General features: G+C 36.0%; 1 long non-coding RNA gene across 1 annotated transcript; it reads left to right on the forward strand.

Annotated features, from left to right (window-relative positions):
* Positions 1-16671: 16671 nt before the first annotated feature.
* LOC113354085 lies at positions 16672-17414 on the forward strand. Its single transcript, XR_003361669.1, has 3 exons — positions 16672-16760; positions 17054-17139; positions 17299-17414. It is a non-coding gene; the product is annotated as an uncharacterized LOC113354085 (long non-coding RNA).
* Positions 17415-25438: the final 8024 nt, after the last annotated feature.

The following is a 25438-nucleotide window of genomic DNA, read 5'->3' on the forward strand; positions in this document are numbered from 1 at the left end:
GGTCTCCATGAAGAAAGAGAATACTCGCTGGGGTATTCGCTTGAAAGGGAAAGATAATATTGATGAAGCTAAAATACTCATGCAAGACATTGATTGGCACTATGGTAAGAACACAACTCGTCGCTAATCCAAAGATGATAAATGGTGTGTTTTTCCCTTGATGTTGAAAGGACCTTACATTGTTGGGTCAAATGTTCTTCCTGAGAATCTCGCTTCTTATCAACCTTGGGTATTCTCTTGGCCCGAGAAGGAGAAAGAGGTATGTCTCTTCCAGTTTCACCCACCTTATATTTCTTTATTTGTCTTTATTCTTTTTTTCGCTGATTCTTGCGACATTCTACAGATCCAGAAACTGAAAGATAGTTATCACAGGACTGGGAAGGCTAGTACCTTGTTATCTCTTCTCTCATACAGAGATGAGGTAAGAAATATTCTCTTATGATTTTAAACAGTATAACGTTGCCTCTATTTCTTATTTCTATCTGTGTGTGAAGATTATTGCTGAAATAGAAGAGCCTGCCAATGTTGCGAAGACTGGTGATAAAGGCAAAGGTGCTCTTCGCAGGGAAAAACCAACTGCTCCTCCTTCAAAGAAGAGAAAAATCCGTTCTTCCTCTCCTTCAAATATTCCTTCTCACGAAAATTCCGAGAGTGATGAGGATGATGAGGATAATGATGACCTTGCTGCAAATGAAGATTCTCCATCTGAATCTTCTATGGCTAAGCTTTCTGACCTCTTTTATGATTCTTGGAAAGGAATGGGAGATAGTCAATTCTCTAATACCTGCAAAGCTCTCGCTACGATTTGTGATGTTCCTTTAATGGATGGTGATAATTCTATTCGTGGAGTTTCTAGATCGGTGACTCCCAACTTCCTGCATTCTCTTAATAGTATGGTATGCTTTCGTCTTTTTACTTCTTCATTATTGTAATTCAAAATCTCTTTCTATTTTAATACTTTTTACATTTTCTCGCAGGCTGGAAAAGCTTCTTTCGATGTTGCCTCAGATCTGGAGAGGAGACGCGAAATTCTTGAAAAGAAGAATCTTCAATTTCATACAAAGAATGAGGAACTGGAAGCTGAAGTCAAATGTCTTTGCGAGAAGAACAAACAACTATAAATTGATTCTTCTTCATACAAGAATAAAATCTCTAGTCTTCAGCAAGCTAATAATCAACTCTATGCTATGTTACTTTTCTCCTTTCCCTTCGTTCATTCATCCCGTTGTTTTATCTTATTTGATTGATCATTTTTTCAGACATTTATGGTCTTTATGATGAAGCCATCATTCTTCGTTCATTTCCTAATTCCTTGGATAATGACACCCTTCTTGAGCGTCTTAATAAATCTTTAAATATTTTCTCAAATGATAAAATTTCGTCTCTTTCTCTGAATGAACTGAGATCCAAATTTCGCCTCTTAGAAATTGACCATAGATCTAGTTTAGGCTTAGCCAACTGATTCAAGCGTTTCTTTCTTAATTATAAAGAGAAAATCAATGAGCTAAGAACCAAAATTAGCGGTCTCATAGATGATAAGGATCACATCTTTGATCAAGGTGCTAAGGCTTTGGCGAAATTCCAAGAGACCCTTCTTGAAGTTCAACTTGAACGAGATGAAGCTAACCGCAAGAATACCGAGCTTTGCGAAAGATAAAACCAAATTCATTCTCGTCTCCTTATAAATAATGAGGATGAATTCGTTTGGGCTGCGAAAATCTTAGACGATGCCAGAAAAGATTTAGGTGTAAATGTTAGTCTCCGAGTTGAGCATACATCCTTGATTAGAGATATGATTTCTGACAGAGAAGGTTATTAACTGTTCTTCTTCACTAATCTTTTGTTTCTTATGAATTTTCATCAAGTTATTAATTGATTGCCTTTTGCTCGCAGATTCTGAAAGTAGATATCGCGAAAGAATTGAGGAACTTGAAGCTGAAAAAGAGGAACTCGCAAAGAATATTTCTTCTCGCAACTTCAAGAAATCAAATCAAGATCACTGTTGCGAACTTTAAGAACGATGCTCTGCATTTTCGCAATCAAACTATCCAAGTGGTTTGTGATGACCATAGTATTCCTCACTATGATTATCCTTATCTCTTGGAGGAGATCCCAAAGAACATTCCTAGTCTGACCATCTCTGATAGCGAAGCTGATGATGAAGAATCTGATGGTGATGAATGTTCTGATGGAGATAAAAGTTCTGATGCAGACGAAGAAGGGAACAAGTCTGATTAAGATGATGAAGGATCAACTAATAAGTAGTCTTTGTTTCTTTCTTTGATCTTCTGTAATACTCGTACATTTATTCCTTCTTTCTGTATATTTGAGAATTCTTTTGGTTCCTCATATTCTTTAATATATGAGTTTCTTTCATTTTGACCTGCATTCATTAAAACAATTCTTCCTTGAAATACGGTTAATCAACATAATCATTAACTTTTGAATTTTTGCGTAAATCTATCGTATGGAAACAAATAAAATTTTCTAATTTCATTCATTCCCATACTTGCCTCTGTTATTTGTATCCAAATGAGAGATTTTGTAGACTTTTCTTATTTTGTGCCTCAACTTCGCAATTTTTTGTGTATAATTTCGCAATCATATGCGAAGTGAATTTTGATTCTTTTCAAAATCTCATTCCTGTGTGGTCTTATTTTTCCTTCCTAGTTAAAGGTCTTATTATGCCACCTCTTGTCATTGCGAAAAAATCGCAGGACGTCTTTGCATTTTCATACAAAAACCCATTGATCTTGCCTTAACTTTTTCTTTTGTATTATGGCCTCTTCAGGAATGTTGCGACAATATGACAGGCCTAAATATTCTTGTGAAATAAAGCCTCATGACATTGCCGTCTTGCGACGAAATCGCAGACGTCTTCTCACTTTCATGCAAAAACCCATTGATCTCGTCCTATATTTTCTTTTGTGTTATTACCTATTCAGGATTGTCGCACAAATATGACAAGCTTTAATACCCTTGCGAGTAAAAATCCTCATGACATTTGCGTCTTAAGACACTTATCATCTCCCTAATGGAGGGTGCCGCCCTTATCTTCCCCCTGGTTTCCCCTTCAAGGAGGTGTACCTCTACCATACAAGGTTGGCTCCTCCCATCCGGTCTTAACAACAACCAGTTGTTTTCGCAGCCTCTTATCCCTTTTACCTACAGGGCTTATGGTTACGATACTTCACCCTAAGTGGGGTTTTCTTCGGGCCGAGTGAAGTATAAGACAAGACTTGTCAAGAATGGCAAGGTACGCTCCAGACGCCTCTGGCACTCTTGACTCAACCGTGTACCTCGGCGCCTTGGTCAGATTCTGCACTCCTTGGGAGAGTCCTTATTACCTTAGTCGCCCAACCTAAGTCATATGCTTAAGCTGAGAATCAAAGGTGCCTCTCCCGGATGGGCTTTATTGATCCGGAATCTCCATGACTCAGGTTCCGGTTGCGGTGTAGCCTTTCCCTGAGACATGCAACAGGTACCCCCTTATATGACGTACTTTATGTCTTACATTTGCCTCTTGCGAAATTGTATTCGCGAACTAGGGTGTACGCCATACATGTTTCCCCCTTTGTCTTTTGTCATTGTTCTCTGATTGTCTTTTGTAGAATTCATTATCTCTGCGAGATTCTCGCACGTCATCATATCGTATTTGCATTTTGCAATCTCAATTTTGTCATTCAATAAAATGTATTTTTGAGAATTTCATTTATTGCGAGAGTGTCGCAACAAATCAATCATTCATATATTTCTTATTTTTATTACCTTTGCCATTATCTACTTCTTTGTTATTTTCTGTTACTGCTTCCTTGGTAGTGGTATCTTCATCATTTTTTATTCTGAGCTAGCATTAGTTTCGCAACATCTCTTCTTCCTTTCATTCTATTTCATCCACCATCAACCTATTACTTCTTTGTGTCTCTTTGATTTTGTGTCGCCAACTTTCCTTCTTGTTTGCTCTTCCTTCGCAGAATTCCACCTCAGTTTCGTAACACCTCTTTCCTTCAACCCAATCTCCCTTTATGATTCCTACACCGCTGGGGTGAGGGAATTTGATGCAGTGATGGAAAGTTGAAGCTACACCTAGAATCCCATGTATCCAAGGTCGACCAATTAATGCATTGTAGGGTGATTCTACGTCAACGACACATAACAGGATTTTAGAACATATTCCCTTCAATGAAATTCGCATAGTAACTTCCCCTTTAGGCTTGTTGATAGTACCACTAAAACCATATATCTTATATGTTGATGGTATAAGATCATCATCTCTTCCTCCCATAGTTTTATAAGTATGATAAAATAAGACGTTCACAAAGCTTCCAATATCGATTAAAATCCTATTAATTGCCCATGAATCTTCAGCTTCATCATCCTCATCTTCTTTCGGTTTTGGATTAATTTATAATTTTACTACCAATGCATTATGTACCTCTTCACCTTCGGGGATTTCTTCTACGGTAAAAGAAGTAATATGTTTTTGCCATTCCTCTAGTGGCGAGATTTTCGCAATATTCATAATTTCTCTTCCATCATTATCTCTTGTGAACACTCTACTCAAAAAATTGTCATGAAAATCTTCAATTGTCTTGTATGAATGTATGATAGAGTGACAGAATAGATTCTTTGCTTTTGCACCAACTTCTATGAAGAATGTTTCCGTCTTTTTCATCGTGTTTACTTTGTGATGCTCTGGTGGTGGTGGCAATGGTTGAGATTGTGGGTGCCCTACCAAAAAGTGGTTTAGTTTTCCTTGATGTATCATTCTTAGAATAATTCTTTTTACATTTCTGCAATCATTTGTAGTATATATGGGGTTTTAGTCACGGTTGACCTTGTCACGCTTCTATGGAAACACGTGACCAAAATTAACTTCGTCTCGTGATATGAAATTCCGGGACCATTCATGATATCTTTAGACCCGGCGTTAATTTTAGCCGAGACAGTAGATTCCTAGATGTTTAATAGACTCGGTTTTATGTATATACGTGTCCAATCATCAAATGTATAAATCGGTCAAGTCCTAACAAGTGTTTATCTCTAGAGACGTGTCTTCACCTTGGTATATGATCCTGGATTTAGGAATTAGGATCTTGGTTTCGATACGACCGAAATTCAGAAAGGTGGAGAAGATGAGGTTTTAGCCTCGAAGAATAGTTGTCGTTTCTAAACCTAAGTTCTAGAGTTTATGTTGCCAAATTTCAATGCGAAAACAAAATCCATTCTCCCCTGTTATCAATCCCTAACTAATTTATCCATTCAGCTAATTCTACCGAAGATTTTATTGATCGATGAAATCTCGCGGAGATTTTTTATTGGACACGGCTTACATTAAATCGTGTCTGATGCAATTGTTTAATACCCGCGCCTACGATGTACCCATTTCAAATTTACCGCCAATTTTGGTTTCTCACGATCAACACTACTTCACTCCCTATTTTCTCTCCATTATTTCCTTGTTTGAAACCGCAGCAGTTTTGAAGAGATTACGTGAAGCCAACTGCAAGTTGTGTTTTCTCTATCTGATGTTAATCAAGCAAAATCCTTCCATTTCCTTAAACTAATACATTGAAAGGTGAAAGCGTAAACAACTGATTACAATGTATTCTCCTCCTAAAATCAAATCTTTCTCTGATACTTGTTTTGGGGTCATTCTCCGAATTCGGTATCTTATACTACTCTGATCAATTGGCTGGTGAATTGGGTAATGCATACAAGGTGCTTGATGAAATGTCAAATAATGGGATACTGCCTGATTCTCACACCTACAGTATTTTAGAAAGAAAAGATTAACTGTTGTCTTTACCTTTGGTTTTGTGTTTCTTTATTTGTTGTCTTTTATATTTGTTGCGTCATCTCTTTCCTTTTGGTTGTTTTTATAGGATTTGGATAACTTAACTAAGGGGATAGTGATATCAGGTGTTAGGGAGACCTCTGCATTGGGCACAATTAAAGAAGAAAAGGAAGACAGGGTCTGTTGTGCATACTCTAAGTTGTTTCAGGAGGTAAGTTTCATACCAGTTTGAGCTGAATTCTTCATTTGATTGCTAAATGGCTTGAATGGTTATGATATTTGGTATAGTGAAAGCGCTTCATTTTAACAAATACTAGTCGGTCTCTCATTAGTTAACCACATTTTTTCATGCTAAAATCGAATAGAAATCTATTTTCATTAGTAATAGCAAATACTAGCCGATCTCTCATTAGTAATAGCACCTTGGATATGTTTGTAATTTTTTGATCCTAGCAGCTTATATATTATCTGTTCTTGCAGCTCATTTCATGGATACTTCATATACGGAGTCTGATGGTGGGCTTCAAGAGTATTCAGATTCCCACAACGAACAACAGTCATATTCCCACAGCGAACAATAAGGTTTGTTTAAGTGTTTTCTTGCAGTATACATGGTTGATTCGACCAAAACATTTTGACAATATAAAGCTCCTTAAGGTTTTGTTTGATCTTAAGTTTCAAGTGAAGAAAACGCGGATGCAAATAAAGGAAAGCGAGGTAAGACAAGATTACCAAAGCTTTTAAGGGATACAAATGGTCAAAGGCGGACTGTTACTTATGATGAAGCTAACCAAGCAACTGATAAAAATAGTTGTTTTCTCTTAAGTTACATAGGCAGCGAAGTTGGTCAAAGTCTTGGACTGAAGCATACATGTTGGAAAGAAGTTCCACCTGTAGTGAAGAAAAAGTTATGGGAGGACGTAACGGTACGTATTAATTAATGAAATGCCCAATGGTAAAATCCCTACCAATGTGTATTTACCTCTAGTTTAAGTTTGATCTCGATGAATCAAGGAGGAATGATGTGTTGAGACAATTTTCTGATTTGTGGCGAGGATGGAGTTAACGAACTGCTGCTAAGCATGTTACCCCATTCGAAAAAAGCTTAAGAATGTTCCTTCAGAGTTAAGGAGTTTTGTAGAACAAGAAGAATTGAAAGAGTATGTCAAACGGAGATTGAGCGAGAAAGGCAAGGTATGTCAATTGAGCTAAAAAAGATTGGATCGAGAATTATTTTGTTGTTATATAGAACTAATACATTTTTAATTTTCAGGAGTTGTCTGAAATTGGCAAAACGGTACAAGCTCACCACAAATATCCGCATAGGATGGGACGAAAAACCTATGCTGGATTAAAGGACAAACTGGTTTGCATTCATACGTTCTTTGTTTATTTTTATTTTTAAATTTGTGAAGTTAAATGTTGAAATTAATTGCTGAGAGAGCTCGTGTATACATTCTCATTTTTTTTCCTTCTGTTTTTACTTGAGTTCACTATCTTCTTCCAAAGTTTCTAACTTCAATTTTGTTGTGTTCTGTCGACATAAGCTTTTAGATAAAATAGAGTGTTATACAACATAAGCATCATACTGATATTAATGTATTTTCTGTACAGAAAAGAGAAGGAAAGTGGACAAGTGATGCACTCCCTCCACGAGAATTATTATGGATACTTGCACGCCAAAATGAAAATGGGGAGTGTAAGACCGATGAGATTGGTGAAGTTGCTGCTCGAATTGTAAGATACACAAATTCAATTTAATCTTACACAGGTTCTATTTTAAGATAAGTAGCTATCCAGTTTAACTCTTTATGTGTGCAAATTTTTTGTTTTATAACAGGATGACTGCTCAAAACAGATCAAAGAGGGTACAATTGTCTGTGAAGGTAAGAAAGATGCCCTTGTAAAGATTTTGGGTGAAGAACATGGTGGAACAGTAAGGGATGCAGGTACAAGAGTGACCCATAGTCAGTATTTTCACACTCCTCGACAGCGTGGATCATCAAATAAAGATAATCTGAATAAAATCAGAGAACTGGAAGAGCAGCTAAGAGCGAGAGATGTGCAAGAAAGAATAAGTGAAGAGAACTTGAGAAAATAATTCCAACAACAATTGAAGGAACAGTCACTAGACACAGAGAGAAAATTGCAGCAACAATTCCTTCAGTTCAAAGAATTATTGGGCAAATTCCAATCTGATGATATGGTTCAGCCACCTATGATGTCCTCAGAAAATGTCCCTGCCTCAGTGAGTTGTTTTTTTAGTTTATATTTCTAATTAGATAGAAATATAGATAGTATGCTGAACATAGAAAGTTATGAAGAAGTAAATACAAGTTAATGTTTGTTACGATGAAGTTAATTATGGTATCTTGAACCCCAGATGAATTGGGTTAATCTGGTTTGATCTTTTTTGAACACCTTAAGATTTTATGTGACAACATGTACTTTTTTGGGTGGTAATGCCCAAATTTTGGATTGAGTGGGAATATTTTTGGTCAAAGTGCTCAATTTTGGGACCATGGAACCGAGGGTGGGTTATTGCTAAATGAGAAAAGAAAATAAAGATAAGACTTTCTAACTAGAGTTCTTCTTAAATCCCCAAGTTTTTTTTTTTTAGACAATCAACATATTTGAGTTCATCCAAATCAAAATATTGATCAAGAATAACAAAAACATCAAAATACAAGATAATCAAGACCCTAATACAAATAAGGACATCTACAAGTATATCGCAAAGAGAAAGAACAATAATTTAAAGATATTCAAAAAAAAATTATGTATAAGGGAGAGATGATGGTATATCCGGAAGTAAATTCCGACCATTTAATCTGATTATATTCTTCTTCGATAAGAGATGCTCCTAAAATAAAGGAGTAGTTTTCCCATAAACTTGTCAATCCGCAAGAACACGAATGCCGATAAAAAACAACGTCGTTATGAACGTCGATGTTTTTGATTCGAGAATAGCAAGCCATGAACCAGCCATTAAAATTTGAAAAACTCTCCCCACAACGATGAAGAAAATCGCCCCAAAAAGGCGAAGAAATATGTCAAAAGACACGAAAAATGATGCAAACACATCTTATTCAATTACCTACTACTACCAAAAACTTTAAAAGAAAAAGAATCTTTGCTCAGATCTGGTTCAAAAGAACCAAATTTGTGCAAGACGTCTCTAGGGTTGTTTTTTTTAGAAAGGGAAGAGAAAGAGAGAAAAGAGAAAAATTTCCAAGGTCTTATTAACATCTTTTATTTAAATTTAGAGACAAAAGATGATTTAGACTGAAGACCCAGAATCATGAAGACAGTCTAGATTAGACTTTCTTCTTTACCCCCACTTAGTCATGTCATCTTTCTATATGACCTTGACCCTTGCATTGGCTTTGAAAATTTGGCGAAAAAGATATTAAATCCTATATGTCATGCTTTTTTAAAACCTTGACCCATTGCATTGAAGATTCTCTAACTAAGTTTATATTTTGGGTTTTGTTGCCCAGTTTTTGGATCACTTGATGACTTTGGGTGAATAACCATACCTTTGGTCAAGTGAGAGGTTTCATGTCACAATGTCGTATTTCGAACATAGGTTTCGGGTTATGAGGAAATGCTTCACATTGCTCAAATTTTCTAACGCATGGATGATTTTGGGTCACAAATTTCGAATCTGTGATAGGTTTCGAAGAACTTTTTCCTTTTTTTTTGTGAGAAAGACACCTTAGATTTAACGAAGCAGAGAATTACAAACATCAGTTAAGGGTTCCTTCCTAACAAGACTATCCAAAAAAGAAGGAAAGGAGACCCAGATATCCTTGACACAGTATTTTCTAGCCCGACGTGCAAGCCGGACTGCTAGATTGTTTTTAACACGCTTTATATACACAATATTAAAAGAACGACAACTAGAAAGTAAATTCTGACAGTCTTCAAGAAGATCACTGCTTCTCCACGCAACATTTGTATTGTCTCCATTCACAAAATCCACCAACTGAAGAAAATCACAAACAAAGATGACTTTATAAAGATTCATCTCTTTAGACCAAGAGATTTCCAAAATTAGAGCAGACAATTCAGCACCAACTGCATCTGGAATCAACCCAAAGTCCAAGTTCTTCTTATTCTACCTGCAATATCACACCAAATAATACCCAATCCCATATTAAAATTTTAGAAGGAACCATGTATGAATATAAAGTGTTCCATATCTGCTCTAAGAATTTTAACATCTCCATTCACTTTTCTAATCGATAAAGGGGGAGCAATATACGTGTTAATCATTCTTCTAGCATCCATAATATAATTTTATTCAAATGTATAGTAATACTCTTGATGATAACATCATACTTTAACTTCAAAATGAACCGCATAACGATAACACCTAGACTTGGACACATAATAACAAAAGGGGATAGGCCAAGTGTATGATCACGCCAGTAAAGAAATAACTTATCAATCCAATCCAGATTAGTAGTAACTAGATGTTGCAGACAAGCCCCAAACAAATATGAGCTGCAGCGGGACACTTAACAAATAAACAAATGCATAACAGACTCTTCCTTATTATAGCATAAATGACATTTATCATCCACGTAAGGATTATAGAACTTAAGTAAGGAATTAACAGGCCTCATCTGAGCAAAGATTTTTCACATGAAGAACTTTTGTTTTCGTCAGACAATCAATTGACCAAACTTTCCTCCAAAAACAAGCATCTTCCAAAGTACTAGTCTCATTCATATAAATTATGTAAGCTGATTTAATCTCATTTTTCTCTTCTTGATTACAAACTTCCTGATTTCTTTCAACTTTGATCCAAATCTATCGGATTTGATCTGATTTTTTCAGATCTTTCTGATTGGTTTAGGTGCAACCATTAGTTACTAGTATTATTAAATAAATCATCATTTTCTCAAACGATTTTATGGTGTAAATATGATTATGATATTTGTATTTTGTTATCAATTGATTTTATATCTAATGGCTCCTATATGCCAATTAGAAGATTATATCAGTCGTAATGGCGTTTCCATTGAATGCTTTCATCACAAATATGTCATCAATACTAATTTTTCAAAAGAGGCCACGATTCTACGATTTTAATAAAATCACCATTTTTAATATGAGCCCACATTATTTTATCTCTTTGACTAAGATTCACCCTAATTGACCTAATTCTTATAACTTCTTTTGAAGTCAAGACTTCACTAAAGTTAAATTTACAAGCCTATTATAGGGCAGCATGGTTTATTAGAGGGGCGGCAATGTGATAGTAATGTCCCTCTAATTGATTAAGGGATGCCCTATTGGGGGTGTAAATTGACTAGATTACCCTCCCCATTTTTTAACCTAAATCAAAGCTAAATTGAAATTTTGTTTTCTTTCTTCTTCTTTTCTCCTCCTCCCATCAATTGTAACCTCCATTAAAACTCAAAATTTCATCGTCTTCGATTAATCGACGATTCGAAAATTAATCGAGTGTAGTGTAATGACTTATACGAGGTATGTTTTGAAAACCCAGTTACAATTTGGTTTATTTTGTTCGATATAAGGTTAATTTCTATCAAAAATTAGGGTTTTAGATGAAAATTGAAATTGAAATTTCTGGGTTTATGTGAGTTACGGTTGATTTTAACTCAATTACGAACTGTAACTGGAGATTTTGATGTTGTTACGGTTGGTAATAGTTCAATTACCAACTGTATGTTCTTATATTTGAGAATTTTCTTCAGTTACGGTTGGTAACCATTTTAGTATACGAACCGTAATTCAATTACGGTTGGTATCGAGCATTTGGTTACCAACCGTAACTGAGTTACGGTTCGTATCGAGCATTTAGTTACCAACCGCAACTGGTTTTACGATTGAGTTTTCTTCAAATTTAATCAGTTACGGTTGGTACTTCATCTTTTACAAACCGTAACTTCGATTTACGGTTGGTTATGAGCAAAATTCTAAACGTAATTAACTCTGAAAATGTAAAAAAAAATTGATTTTTTTACGTACTTTAGATAACTTTGAGCAACAAAAAACTAGTCGGGACTAATTTAGAAGTATACCCGGTAATTTTCTGGTCTGATTCTTCATTTTATTAGTTAATTTCTTCAATTAATTGAGATTGACCTTCTCATATAACTTTTTTTTTCTTTAACTCTAAAATACTTATACACGTGCTCGATCTAATGTGAACTACAAAGTATTTATTTTATTGCCATTTTTTTTTCTTTTTTTCCTACTCGTGTAGGAGAGAATACATCGTGGTGATTAATCTATTCTCAATCCTTCCCGTTATACCCTGTAATGGCGGGATCGAAGAATCTAGAAGGCACCTCCCCCAGTTTCCCCACCAATTTTAGTTTTTTTCCCGTTTCCCCCATTTTTTTCCTTCTTTCTTCTTTTTTCCCCCCAAATTTCATCCTCTTTAACTTAATATTCGTTTCCTAATTCTTCAGCTTAGAAACATCCTTGTTTCGAGTACTCGAATTACTCGAATTCGTATGGTGATAATATTGGGGTTTTTTTTAATTTGTTTTGATTTACAGTGAAATCGTCTCCATTGTAACTTCCGTCAACAAGGTAAGCTCTAAATCTTCAATCTAACTCACCTTTTCTTTTAGATCTGACTTATTTCCAACCTTTTATTAGATTTGCTTATCTAATTCTGTGTTTTTGTTTACTCATTGTTAGGGTTTTCGTGAATCTCCTTAAATGTGCTCTCGAGAAGAAGAGGCATAAGCTCTTAATCATTCCCCTAACTCATCATTTTTTTTAGGTCTTCCTTCATAACTTGTTTTTTTTTCTAGTTAAATGTTGAAATTAATTGCTGAGAGAGCTTGATTCTCATTTTTTTTTTCTGTTTTTTACTTGAGTTTGGTATCTGCTTCAAAAGTTTCCAACTTCAGTTTTGTTTTATTTCTGTCGACATAAGCTTTTAGATGAAACATAGTATTATTCAACATAAACATCATACTGATATTAATGTATTTGCTGTACAGAAAAGAGAAAGAAAGAAGACAGGTGATGCACCCCCTCCACGAGAATTAAAATTGGGATTCTTGCCCGTGAAAATGGAAATTGGGAATACAAAACAGACGAGATTGGTGAAGTTGTTGTTCAAATTGTAAGACGCGCAACCTCAATTTAATTATACACAGGTTCTATTTGTAAAAAGTAAGTAGTTATCCTAATTTGTAATGTGTGCAAAATTTTGGTTTTGTGACAGGTGACTGCTCAAAACAGATCGAAGAGCTTACAATTGTCTGTGAAGGTAATACAGAAGCCCTTGTAAAGATTTTGAAGGGATAAATTCGAAATAAAATTCGAGATGAAGGTTGTATTTTAAATTGTAACGAGTTAGAGGAATTTGTTGAGTTTGCTGCCCATTGGTTGTCTGGCGTGGAAACAATCGGTATTCCTCCTTTAAAGTATACTGGAACTAGTTCTTCGGAGGGTTCAAGTATAATATCAGATGGAAAACCATTACAAGGTGCTCACGAGGATGTGGTAGATGGCGTATTATTGTCCCGATCCCACCTCGTTGTGTTACACAATACTGAAGAAGTAAAACCCTACATAGAGTATGTCCTCCTCTTTTTCATTTCATACAAGTTTATTAACTCAAGTCAGTGGAACTAATAACTTCTTTCTCACTGCCAGCCAACACATGTCCGAATTAAAGCAACAGTATGGCAAGAAAGCTAGAACTGAAGTATGGCTGCAAAATGAACACAATAAAACGTTTTGTCGGTGGTTGAACAAAAAGGTAATCATTTCAGTTAATTTGCAGTGGTTTTACAAATATTCCATTTAGGTAGCATATTTGTGCAGTCTAACCATGTTCTAATTAATTGTGCATCTCTTTCTATCCCTGAGTAGTACGTACAGCTATTTGCATCATAACTGTGTTCCACGACTTCCAATCTAAAGCATTAACTATGTAGGTCCAGAAAGAGTTGGAGAACGTCCCTGAGTAGTACGTACAGCTATTTGCATCATAACTGTGTTCCACGACTTCCAATCTAAAGCATTAACTATGTAGGTCCAGAAAGAGTTGGAGAACGAAGATGAAATCATGGCAGAGGAGAAAAAAATCTCTAAATATCTTAGGTGGATATCACAGGGACGTGTCATATAGTTGTAAAGTACAATGGATAGGACATAAATGGATGCCGGTATCACACTAAAAGTCATGATGTAGTAGGCGTAAGCCAAAACTGTGGGGTTAGCCTAGAGGCGTCAGGAATGCACATTGCTAGTGCGAAGGACAGTGACCCAAAGATTGCTACATCGCGCTATTATGGACTGATAAAAGAGATTTGGGTTCTTGATTACCACTGCGTAAAGATACCCGTGTTCTTGTGTGATTGGGTACACAGTGGTTATGGTGTCAAAACTGATGAATTTGGTTACACACTAGTCGACCTCAACAGATTAGGGCATAAAAAGGATCCTTTCATTTTAGCTGCCCAAGCTAATCAAGTTTTTTATGTAGAAGATCAAGGAGATCCAAGGTGGTCTGTTGTTATATCGTGCCCTTTAAATGACTATATTGATGACGGTGATGTCGATGAAAATGCTGAGGATGACCTAATGTTTGAGAATTGTCGTCCAGAAGATAATATGGCGGTAGATATGAGCTCACTTTATGTGGACGAAGATTCTGACACTCCTTATTTTCGCGATGATGGTCAGGGGATATACGTTGATCCCAGCTTTGAACAATAAGATGGTAGTGACAGCTGTAAGAGACCCACCAGTTTCAGTATGTTAACCGTACAGTTTCGATAAAGCTAGATTTTTTTTCAGTTTGTAATTTCACAAGCTGGTAATGTGCCCATAAATCTGATTACCTTTCATCCATGCTTTATTATTGCAGGTAACTCCTCGAGGGTGGATTTTGTGTGTAGTCGTGCTACGGCAGATTCAAAATCGTTTACTTCCATTTCTGCATTCAATTTGCACATATAATTAAGTTCTTATCTTGTTTTACTTGTTAATTATGTTCTGTAATCCGTTGTACTGCCTTGGCAAGAATATCTTACTAGCTCGAATCACCAGCAGAATTTTGATGCTAGATAAGGGTTTGCTTGAAATGAATAGAAAGTGTTCATCTATATTCTGTCATCTCCCGTTGATGTTCCAGTTTTTTCAGTGTTTTCTTATTGATTTTTTGATTCTACGGTTAAGACTATGATTGAAGTTCAATCTTCGCTTCTTGTTTAGTGTATTATGGCAGTAACACTCTGTCTATATAATGGACATCATAGACTTACGATGTTGACCTTTACTCTACTTTCTGCAAGGTACATAAGCATCAAGAATGAAGGGCAATGAAGTTCATGTGCTAGTAGCCAGCTGGGGGTATAGCAACCCATGGTAAGTCTTTTTTTCTTTTCATTTACCTTTCCATTATCTATGTCGAATATATTCATGTATGGCTGTACCATTAAATTCTTAAAACCCGTGGAAACAAACCAAAATTACTTTGTGCGAGGTAAAGAAAAGCAATGAATATTTTTTCAGTTAACGGCAAGTACTGTTTTAAGTGGCTTGGAAAATATTATGCTTAACATGTTGGATGCTTCTTCGGTTAATATTAACCACCGTCCAAAGTCGGTTTATTTTTTACTTCTGAAAACTTACCAAAATGTGGAGAAGTACTCATGTCTCGTGATTTTGAATTTTGCACCTCAGAATGTAGGACTTTCACACATGCTAGTTTTCATTACTACTATGGAAACTAATAGGAAATGGATCGCTGAGGAGTTGCCGAGTCTAGGGAGGTAGCTGGGGATTTCATCACTGAGGTTCTTGATCAGGTAATTTTTATTATAATGTACTATTTTGATTTTTATATGTTGTTCGTTTGTTTTTCTAATCCCGGATCATTAGGTGAATATCTTGCCAGTAAGATGAGAAGTTTGGAGTCTTGGTCATTGATTATATCATGCTAGCTATTATATTATTTCTCAATGTGAATGTAGAATATCTTTGGGAAGTCAAATCAATTCAAATGCACCCTTTATCTCTTAGATGTGTAACTTGTTCTGTATTATAAATATCGACTCTACTTATTTTTATCAATTCAGATCAGTTATAATTCTAATTAATTTGGCTGAATTGATATTCCACCTGCATTACTGATTTGAGTTTCATCCTTCAGGTACACTGGAGACTTTATTGCGATTGCTTCAGCGAGGCACAGCTAAGCTAGACTGGAGGTTACGTGTATAGTATGGCTTTAAATGTTGTAAGTACATTATGCTGGATTGTCACTATTAATATGGCATATACATTGTGACATCAAGGTTTTTTATCACGTTCAGGCATATTGCTTTTTACTAGAAGCGAAACTAATACATATGTGCTCCCTTTGTGATTTATTTGGAGAGATTGATTGAATTGAAGGAATGCATCTATGCAGGCTTCAAACATACTGCTTGACAGCGATGGAATAGTGAAGCTTGGGGATTTCGGTGTTAAAGCTTATGTATTTGACAAGGATGACATGCAACGCTCAAAGGATACTTTTGTAGGAACTGCATGCTCGTCAGTTTTCTTTTCCTTGTAACAAGTTTTTTCTGAATGAAAATCTTTTATTTCTTCCTTTTCTTTCTTTCTTCATTCTTCATTGCTGTACACAATTGAATTTAGAAACATTCCCATATTTTACAGGATGGCTTAGAAGCTTTGCAGCCGGGAAGTGGATACGATTTCAAGTGAGAGGCTGTTTTTTACCTCTTACTGTACTGTATAACACTTTTTACTCGGCAGGTCTCGGTTTTTTCCATGAAAACTACTGATACACAGAAAACCCTTATCTCATATGTCTATAAGAACCACTATCTACTCTTGTGAAGTTTCTTTGTTTATACACATTGCAGAGCTGATATATGGTCATTTGGGATAAACTGCTTTAGAGTTGGCCCATGGTCATGCTCCCTTCTCGAAGTACCCTCCGATAAAGGTAAACCTGTTTTCTAAATGCTTCTGTAAAACTACTTCAGTATTTCGGAAGAGCTTTTGAATTGTGTGTCTTTTCGTCTTTGTTCAATGTAATGCATCAAATACTGTCCTCATAATATATATTGTATGGATCAACTTCCTATTGACGGCTGTAGTTCTCGTTAGTTGAATTGATTGTAGCTACCAACCCTTGACCAGAGAATGGATAAAACAGTCAACTTGGGTGCTTAAGTGAGGTGTGTTCGGTAGAACTTAAACAAATTAGAGTTAAAATAAATTTTGGTGTTTCCTCAGGTGGTTGGAGCTGCAGTACTTGTGAACAGCTGGGTATCTGATTTAGACCTACAACGGTTATCCGCAATGGAAAACTACTGGCACAGGTCTGAGCATTACGTTTATAGCTGAAGCTGCTGAACATACGACAAACAAATTGTTTCCTTCATTTTATCGTTGATATATCAGACCCATAATTTTAGCTTTAGCGTTTGATCTAAAAATCTGATAAAACAGTGAACCACACTAATTTGGCTACGTTTCAGGAACTTCTGGAAAAGTATAAAGATATGCAAGAGGCAATATGCATTCAATTTCACGCACACCAAGCTGCTAATGGAGATGCCACACATGCGGTGTCAGAGACTTAAATGCTCTATGAGACTTAAACGCACTAATTATATTCGCGGAAAGGTATTTCATTGCTATGATCTCAATGAGATTCTCTTTGGATAAAGAAACCTCGCCTGTGAAGCTGTGATCAATGCAGTGCATGCTTTCCAGTAATACTGACATTGAATTGCCTAGGTTGGGAGTGAATGTGTGCACAATTGTCTCCATCTCCGTGATTAGATATTTGGTGGTCTAAGTTGGACATTACAAGTGGTACCAGCATTGTAAATAGGGATTTCATTATTCTTTCTTGTTCATTCTTGTTAACAGTAAGCTATATATGTATGTCATGGATATAATATTTGATCTTCAATAAAAAGTCAATCTATTGTTAGTTATGGCTTTTAAGACTTTTCTGGGTACAATATTGATCTAAAAATATGTGGCCAACATTGGGGGATACTTGGACTAGACACGGTGAGTATTCCTGATCCGTGACCATTACACAGATTGGTCACGGTATGAGATGCGGTCCGTGACCAATGATCAAATTCGGACACGGTGCATGTTAGTTTTCCGTGTTTAAAACCATGAACTTGTCTCGGTATAGAACGATATCTGTGTCTAATTGTGTGTATTGGTCACGGTGTCTAACAAAAGTGCGTGCCCAAAGAAATTGTGGTCACGGTGAAATGTACAAATTGGTCACGAAAATTACCGTGACCAAATGGGCAACACTTTTGGCCTCGCAGGCTTTGGACACGGTTTCTGAAAATTGAAATACCGTGACCGTAGACCTTTGGTCACGGTAAAAAACCGTGATGAAAAGGGATTTATGTACTAGTGTTATGTCCATGAAGTGATGATAAGAACAAAACTCATGATTTCTGTGGTTTGGAGGTGGTTCCGTTCCCATGTTTCATGGTGTTGGTATATTCTCCATCAAAATTATAGCTTCCCATATTTTCTCCACACTTGCATTTAGAGGTGGCATCTTGATTTCTTCCCATACTACCTTGTGACCTCCTTGTCCTCTATTATAGTTTTGTCTTTGACCTCCATAAGTTTCTTGCGGCTGCTCGAGTCTTTGAATCTTGTTATTTCCACCACGATTGTAGAAATTTCTTTCTATTTCATACTCCTCTTGATCTCGGCTTCCCATAGCCACCAGTTTCTGTTGATTGTCGCCCGTCACCTTCTCTTGTTGTACTTGCGAAGTGATCGCCACTGTGTTTATTAGTTTGGGTAATAAGCTTGCACTCGTTGTTTGTGAACTGGTGTTCGCAACTGGGTATGATTCCATTTCATTTTGCCTTTCCTCTAGAGAAATATATTCTTCCTGAAGTTCTCGCAATTCAGTCATTGTGATCGTATTCTTGACTCTGAACATTTGGATATACGATAGGTTGGTTGCAAACATATAATTGATAAATGATAAGATAAGATATCTCTCATCCACACGGCCAGCCATTTCGCTACACATATTCCTCCATCTTTTAGTTAGGTGCTTCAAACTTTCGCCAATTCTTTGTTTTAATCCAAACACGTCTTCAATACCAGGTCGCGAAGAATAATTACTTATATATGCCCCCAGGAATGTAGTCTGCAAATTATTGAAGGATGTTATTGTATTCTTTGGTAGACCTTCGAACCATTTTAACGCCTCCCTTGTTAAGATGGATGCAAAATACTTACATAATACGACATCATGATTTTTCCATTGCAACATGCACCTCACGTAGGCTTTAATGTGTTGAATTGCACAAGTTGTTCCTTCAAAACTGGTTAATGCGGGCAAATTGCATTTCGAAGGTATTCCTCCTAGTTGTACTTCCCTTGTAAATGGAGTTTTCGCAGCTTCTTCTATAACTTCATCTAATTGTCTTCTGCCTACTTCTCCTCTATTATTTAGCATTCCTCTCATTTATTCTAATTATTTTAAGATTTTTTTATTTACACCTGAATTTTGATCCATTGGTCTTTTTAATTTCGCCTCCCTTCTTCTGCGTTCATGTATTTCTTCTCTGGCGAAATTTTGTATTTCTTCTTCATCATCCTCATCTCGTCTTCTTCTACGATTCTCTTCCTCATCTCTATCTTGAATTCGCATATGATGATGTCTCTCATTTTCCCCTCCATGATTTTGTTCATTTCTCATCAATTCCATTCGTTGTCTTTCAGCCATCCTCTGTACTCTATCATACTCTTCATTGATATTACAGTTATTCCGGTTTTGCGTACGCTTTTTTTCTCGATTTTCGTGATTGTTCTGACGAATTGTCTCCTGAAGCTCTTGTTCTTCCATTTCCGCTCTCAATCTTTCACGTTTGCAAATTAAACGTGCTTTTTCAGCATAATGTCTTTCAATTTCTTCTTCAATCGTTTGTTAATTTCTTTGAGCTTCTCTCTCATGTAAAATTCTCCTTCCTTCCTCTCGATTCCCTTCGCCATCTTGATTATTTCGTCCCTGACGTTGTCCATTCTCTTGATTTCTATCATTCTTCCTATCATCAAAAAATTCATTTTGTGGAACGTAACGATCATCAGTCCTTTCTCTATTTTCGCGATGTTCTTCATTAGGATTTGATATTTCTTCTTGAATATTATTTCCAGCATTAATTATGGGTGAATTTCGCGTCATCTCTCTTCTAGTCGATCTTGAATATGATTTTGTAGCACTTCTCGATCTTCTACTCTGTAGTATCATATTTTCTATCCTCAATTCGTGATTTTTCCTTGTTAGATTTGCACGTTCTTCTGCCTCTGCTCTTCTTTCTTCATGTATTCTTCGTCTCAACATTTCTAACGCTCCAATTTCCTCATCTCCATGAATTATTCCTTCATCTGCTTCTTGATTTCTCTCTACTTGTCTATGGTTTCTGGTTTGCTGCTCTTCTTCTACTTCTTCTGCTGAATTTGATTGCCAAGTGTGTATACTCACCCTAACATAATCTGCATTCCTTCCTTGTACTAGTGTTTGCTGAACTGGTGGTTGAATTTGATTTTCTCCATTATTTCTCATTCTAGTAGATTCTCCTATTTCACTTCTTTCCCTTCCAACAATTCTCTTGCTTCTTCTAACAGTAGTTGGTTGTTCTGATGTATTTCTTCTTCTAGCCATTTCTTCAATGTTAACAAATTGCAAGAGATTACGTAAAATTCTTAACCAATTACTCCAAATCTTCACAAATCTCAATATTAATCTTCAATTTTTTCTAGAATAATTTTCAATCTCTCCCTGTTTCTAGCGCCATTATGTAGTTGCAGGAAATCCTACACTACACCCCTCATAAGATTTCATGAACATTCAACTCATTTTAGATTAACAATCTTAATTTTATTGATGAATCTTTGAACAATCTTACAAGAAATGATAAAGGAATCAAGAAGAACCACTGCTCTAGATTTTCTCTCTCCTATTTACTTGCTTCTCCCTCAGAAAAGATCTCTCTCCTTTTCTTTACAATTGAGCGGCTATTTATAGAGAATTACATAGTGGATGACAGCTAATCTGTCCTTTATTTTAGGATATGGCTTGCGACATTCTCGCAACCTTACAAATGTTAATCTCGCAAACTCTCTAATTTTCGCAGGATCATCACATTTTTCTCATGAGTTAGCTGACGTCGTTTATTATGTCATTTCTGAAATTGTTCTGCGACACTGTTGTGTTGTGTTGTTGATAATTTCGCTGAGGCATTATTGCTGCGAGATTCTTATCCTACAGGATGGCCCGTCCATGCGGCCTTTGAACGGTCCTTTGAAGATATTTGAACATGCTGCTATTTTAAGACGCTTAATCCGCGACTTACTCCATTAAGCATTAAAACAGCGATGCTTCATACATATTGATTATTTTCAATGCATTACATGCATCGATCATACACGATATTTCATGAATATCAATTTCTTAAATAACTTAGTTCTTTAACTTAGTATTGTATGCTATTTCCTATGGGTCCCACGATCCACTCATTCGAGATATCAAGCATGTCACAAACTGGGGGTACTTATTGGGGTATTGTCCTGGAGGTTTACAGCGTGCGGCGTGCAACACGCCCATTTATAAGAACGTGTCAGGAGGCATGGACGATTAAGGTGATGAGAGAAGTGGGACAAGACGTGATCATGTAATCACCTACACGACCCCACTACTCCATCACTCAACTTCCTCCACTTCCTACGAGATGAAGGTTTGCGCTCAATGACTTGTATAAATAGGTCCTTCACCTATTTCCAAACAGGACAGACGAAAAAAAACCAAGTGTTGTCATAGTATTCAGAAAACACCCAGAACTGATAGCTTACATTTGTGCAAGCCAGTTCATCATTCTGATACAAGTCATAAACATCCAACACCTTCACAATCTCAACACCTTCTTCGCTTCCCTCCCTAAGATCAACCCCATCTCCTTCACTTCGTGACCGAAACAATTCTGGAACGACCATTTCTTGGTTAAGGCCAGAATTGTATAGATTGATCTCTCGAATCAAAAGCACTCTCGTGCAGTGTATTTGTTTAGGGTTTAGATTTGTTTCTCATCCACACACACCCAAATTTACCAAAACCAGCAGAAACAATTTTCACCCACAAACACTATGTCCTAGTCCGAGACATCTATAAATAAGCTAGTAATCAAGACTTATAGTTTTGATCACTAACATTGACAAACATGCTTGAGATAGCAACGCATGCGAGTTCGACCGAGCAGTGCTCTAACAATCTCCCCCTTTGTCAATTTTAGTGACAAAACTATCAATACATACGGATTACAAAATAAATAAAAATTTGTAGCTTCTCATCCAAATGATTGATCTCCTTGGCATCTTCAACACGACCCGAAAACTTAGTCACTTCCAAGTACTCCATGATCCTAAAAGTGTTCAACTCAGCATCATAGTTGTTGAAGATCCGTAGCGATAACAATGAGAAAACAAATGCTCTTAATCATCGTTATACAGTGTCATATTATTATTACACAACATCAAACTTCAATTGTATCATAACTTTGATAACAATACTATGGTGATATGTATCACTCCCCCTTAGTTAATACTTCATCTCAACATGAAAACCACTCCCCCTTGCATAATGATCAGTAAACCATATGTATTTGTAGTATGAAACTACACATTAGTTCTCCCCCTTTTTGTCAATATAAATTGGCAAAGGTACGAAAACTAGTGGTATCCTCATGAAATTTTCATAGAGATACTTCATGACCAAAATAGAATAGCGTACCAACTAATTTAGATGCAATCATAAAGCCGAAGCTAAATGCATTCATCAAGGAGTTTATAAAGATACAAGATAACCCCTATAATATTCCACAGCCGCACTCCACACAAAGATTTGGCAATTAAGCACAAGTTCTCAACCCCATAAAATATCATTCCCGAAAGAACAACAAAGGCGACCTTGCTTTTACAAGAAAAGAAGGATTTCTTTGGATAAAACCAAATCACATGAAAACATGAATTTGTATCCAAAAAATTCAATTGAAATAACCACAAGAGAACCCATCGTTAGTTCAATCGGAAGACACAACTAAATTAACCAAAAAAACTGATCCATTCAATTGGCCATGCTCGACATAAGAGAACTTACTGAGCAACACAGTATATGCACAAAAATTGTGGATCGGAGATCGACCAATACTGCGGAATGCAAAGGATTCATCCTAATTTCCATCAATATTTGCACAATGACATACATTTGACATAATCCTTGTAAACAAAAGTTTTATCCTTTCTTCCATCAAATAATGACATAAAAGGCTTTAACTTTTGTAAGTCAAAAGTTCATTCTATCTGTTATCAATACTTTCATACCGACATAATAGAGATAACTTTTGAACAACTATGGGACAGTCAAAGGTTCACAGAAGTAAACAACATATCCCATAACAATTTTCAATATATAAAATCATAAAGATTAAAATTGTAAAAATCATCTTCCAATAAACTTAGAATTTAAATAAATAAATCTAAAAACATGAAGATGAAAACGTTGGACATAGCTATGTGTACTCACAATAAAGGCTATTCCAAACCCTAGTTATTCTTCTAAAAACACAAGAGATAAATTCTCATAAGAAGATTTACTAGACATAATCCAAATAAAATTAATAAACCATGAAAAAATTAATCATTATCTTCATCATCGGAGACCATAAGAGAGGCTTGAATCTTATCCATATCATCCTTGATTTACGGAAACTTGGTAGCAATCGCAAGTAATTGTTCTTGAACGCACTTTACCTTGGAACTAATCTTATCAACACCTTTGAGAATCTGATGGAGAAGATTCATGGAAGTGGAGTCACATGTGCCATTAAGTGTGTCATATCTTTTTCTCTTGCAAGCATTCTCCTTCATACGTTTGAAAGTACATGGACGAACAAGCTTGGGAGTTCCAATGGAGTTCCCAATCAGAGCAATAGAAAAGGTTTGACAAATTTGATCAATCAAGCATGGATAGCCTAACTTCTTATTGGGAGATGTCATTGACAACATTTGATAAATGATAAACCCACAAATGTCAAGACTTTGAGTTCCCATCTTAAGGAAACAGACTAATTCCGCAAACTCACGACTCCAACTTGAATTCTCAATCGTGGAGGGACAAAGATTAGATATTCCAGTTTACCAAGGGACATCAAAGCAAGACTAAGATTATTAGTAGGTAGTTTCCCTTCATTCCAAGCAACACTCTTACCACAAAGACCAATCGAAATGTTTTCATATGATGGTCTTTCATCATTTGGCCTAGGAAGATGAAAATTACCCAGAGAAATTTTGATAATCTTTGAAATCAACTCTATATTGACAAGAATTATTTGTCTATTTATCATGGTCTTGAATTCCATGTCTTCAATATTAACATCATAGATGTTAGTATAAAAAATTCTTGTAAGAGTGTCAAAACCTTCACCAAGACCATTAAAGATGTTTCCAAGTTTGAATTTTTCAAAACATATCAAATCCTCTTTATGCCCACAAGTAAAATCCAAATTCTTTTCTAGAATAAACCCATTGGATGAAATCCTTTCAAAAACCTTTTCACAAGAATCATTGACAAATCTAATTCTAATGGAATTTTGATCGATAGGTAAGTTCATGCTAGAAGAAGATAAAAATCCCAAAGTTTTTGAAGTTCTTTTTGAAACCTTGAAATTCATCATGAGATCTAGAAATTGGAAGGGAAAACAAGAGGAAATCACTTACTTGGAATGAACCTTGAACACCCTTTTTTTTTTTCTCCAAGGAAGATTTAACAGGAGGAATTTCGCGAACCCTAGAAACTTCACGTACGCGGACAGGATGGGAGGAAAATAAGGTACGCGTACTCCTTATTTATATACCCACTAATGGGCTTGGACCCGTTTCTGAACCGCGACCCACAAAAGGAATGTAGGATTTTCTTTGATGTTCACACACCAAGGTTGTGCAACCCGTGAAAACACAATTCTGTGAAAAGACGGATGTAGTAGAAAGATTATTCGAATATCCTAGAAGGACAGAAGAACATTTTAACCCAACTATACACAAATCAAACCATTTCTTGCCCCATCTCAAGATACATACAAATGGGGTAGTGCCAGGCTTGTTACAAAGTGGAACGATGTGCATAGAGATCCTCATGCACCATTTCTGGTTGATATTTGTGAGCAATGCCAGTGATATAATCATAGTAATGATGATAATCAGGGTTACTAGAGCTTTCTAACTTCCTTTTCAAATGACCAGAAAGAAGATTTTTCCGATAACTTGAAACAGTGTCAACAACATGAGAACCCGTTTTATTGGATCTACTTGTGTTGACAGCGTGTTTAGTTCGTACATCATGATTGCATGGTTTTGCATGTACCTAACTTTTATCGGATCGATTCTTAAATTTAACAGAATTAAGTTTTTCCAAGAATCTAAAAACGCTTTCAAAAGCTCTAAATAGATCTTTGTCAATTGATCCATCACGATAGTATTTCTCAAAAAGATTAAGAGTTAATCTAGTGAGAATCCATATCTTTGAGCGTAAAGAACGTTTTCTCAACCTTCCTTTCTTTTTAACTT

This window comes from Papaver somniferum, chromosome 2 (assembly GCF_003573695.1).
Source record: "Papaver somniferum cultivar HN1 chromosome 2, ASM357369v1, whole genome shotgun sequence".
Taxonomy (NCBI): Eukaryota; Viridiplantae; Streptophyta; class Magnoliopsida; order Ranunculales; family Papaveraceae; genus Papaver; species Papaver somniferum.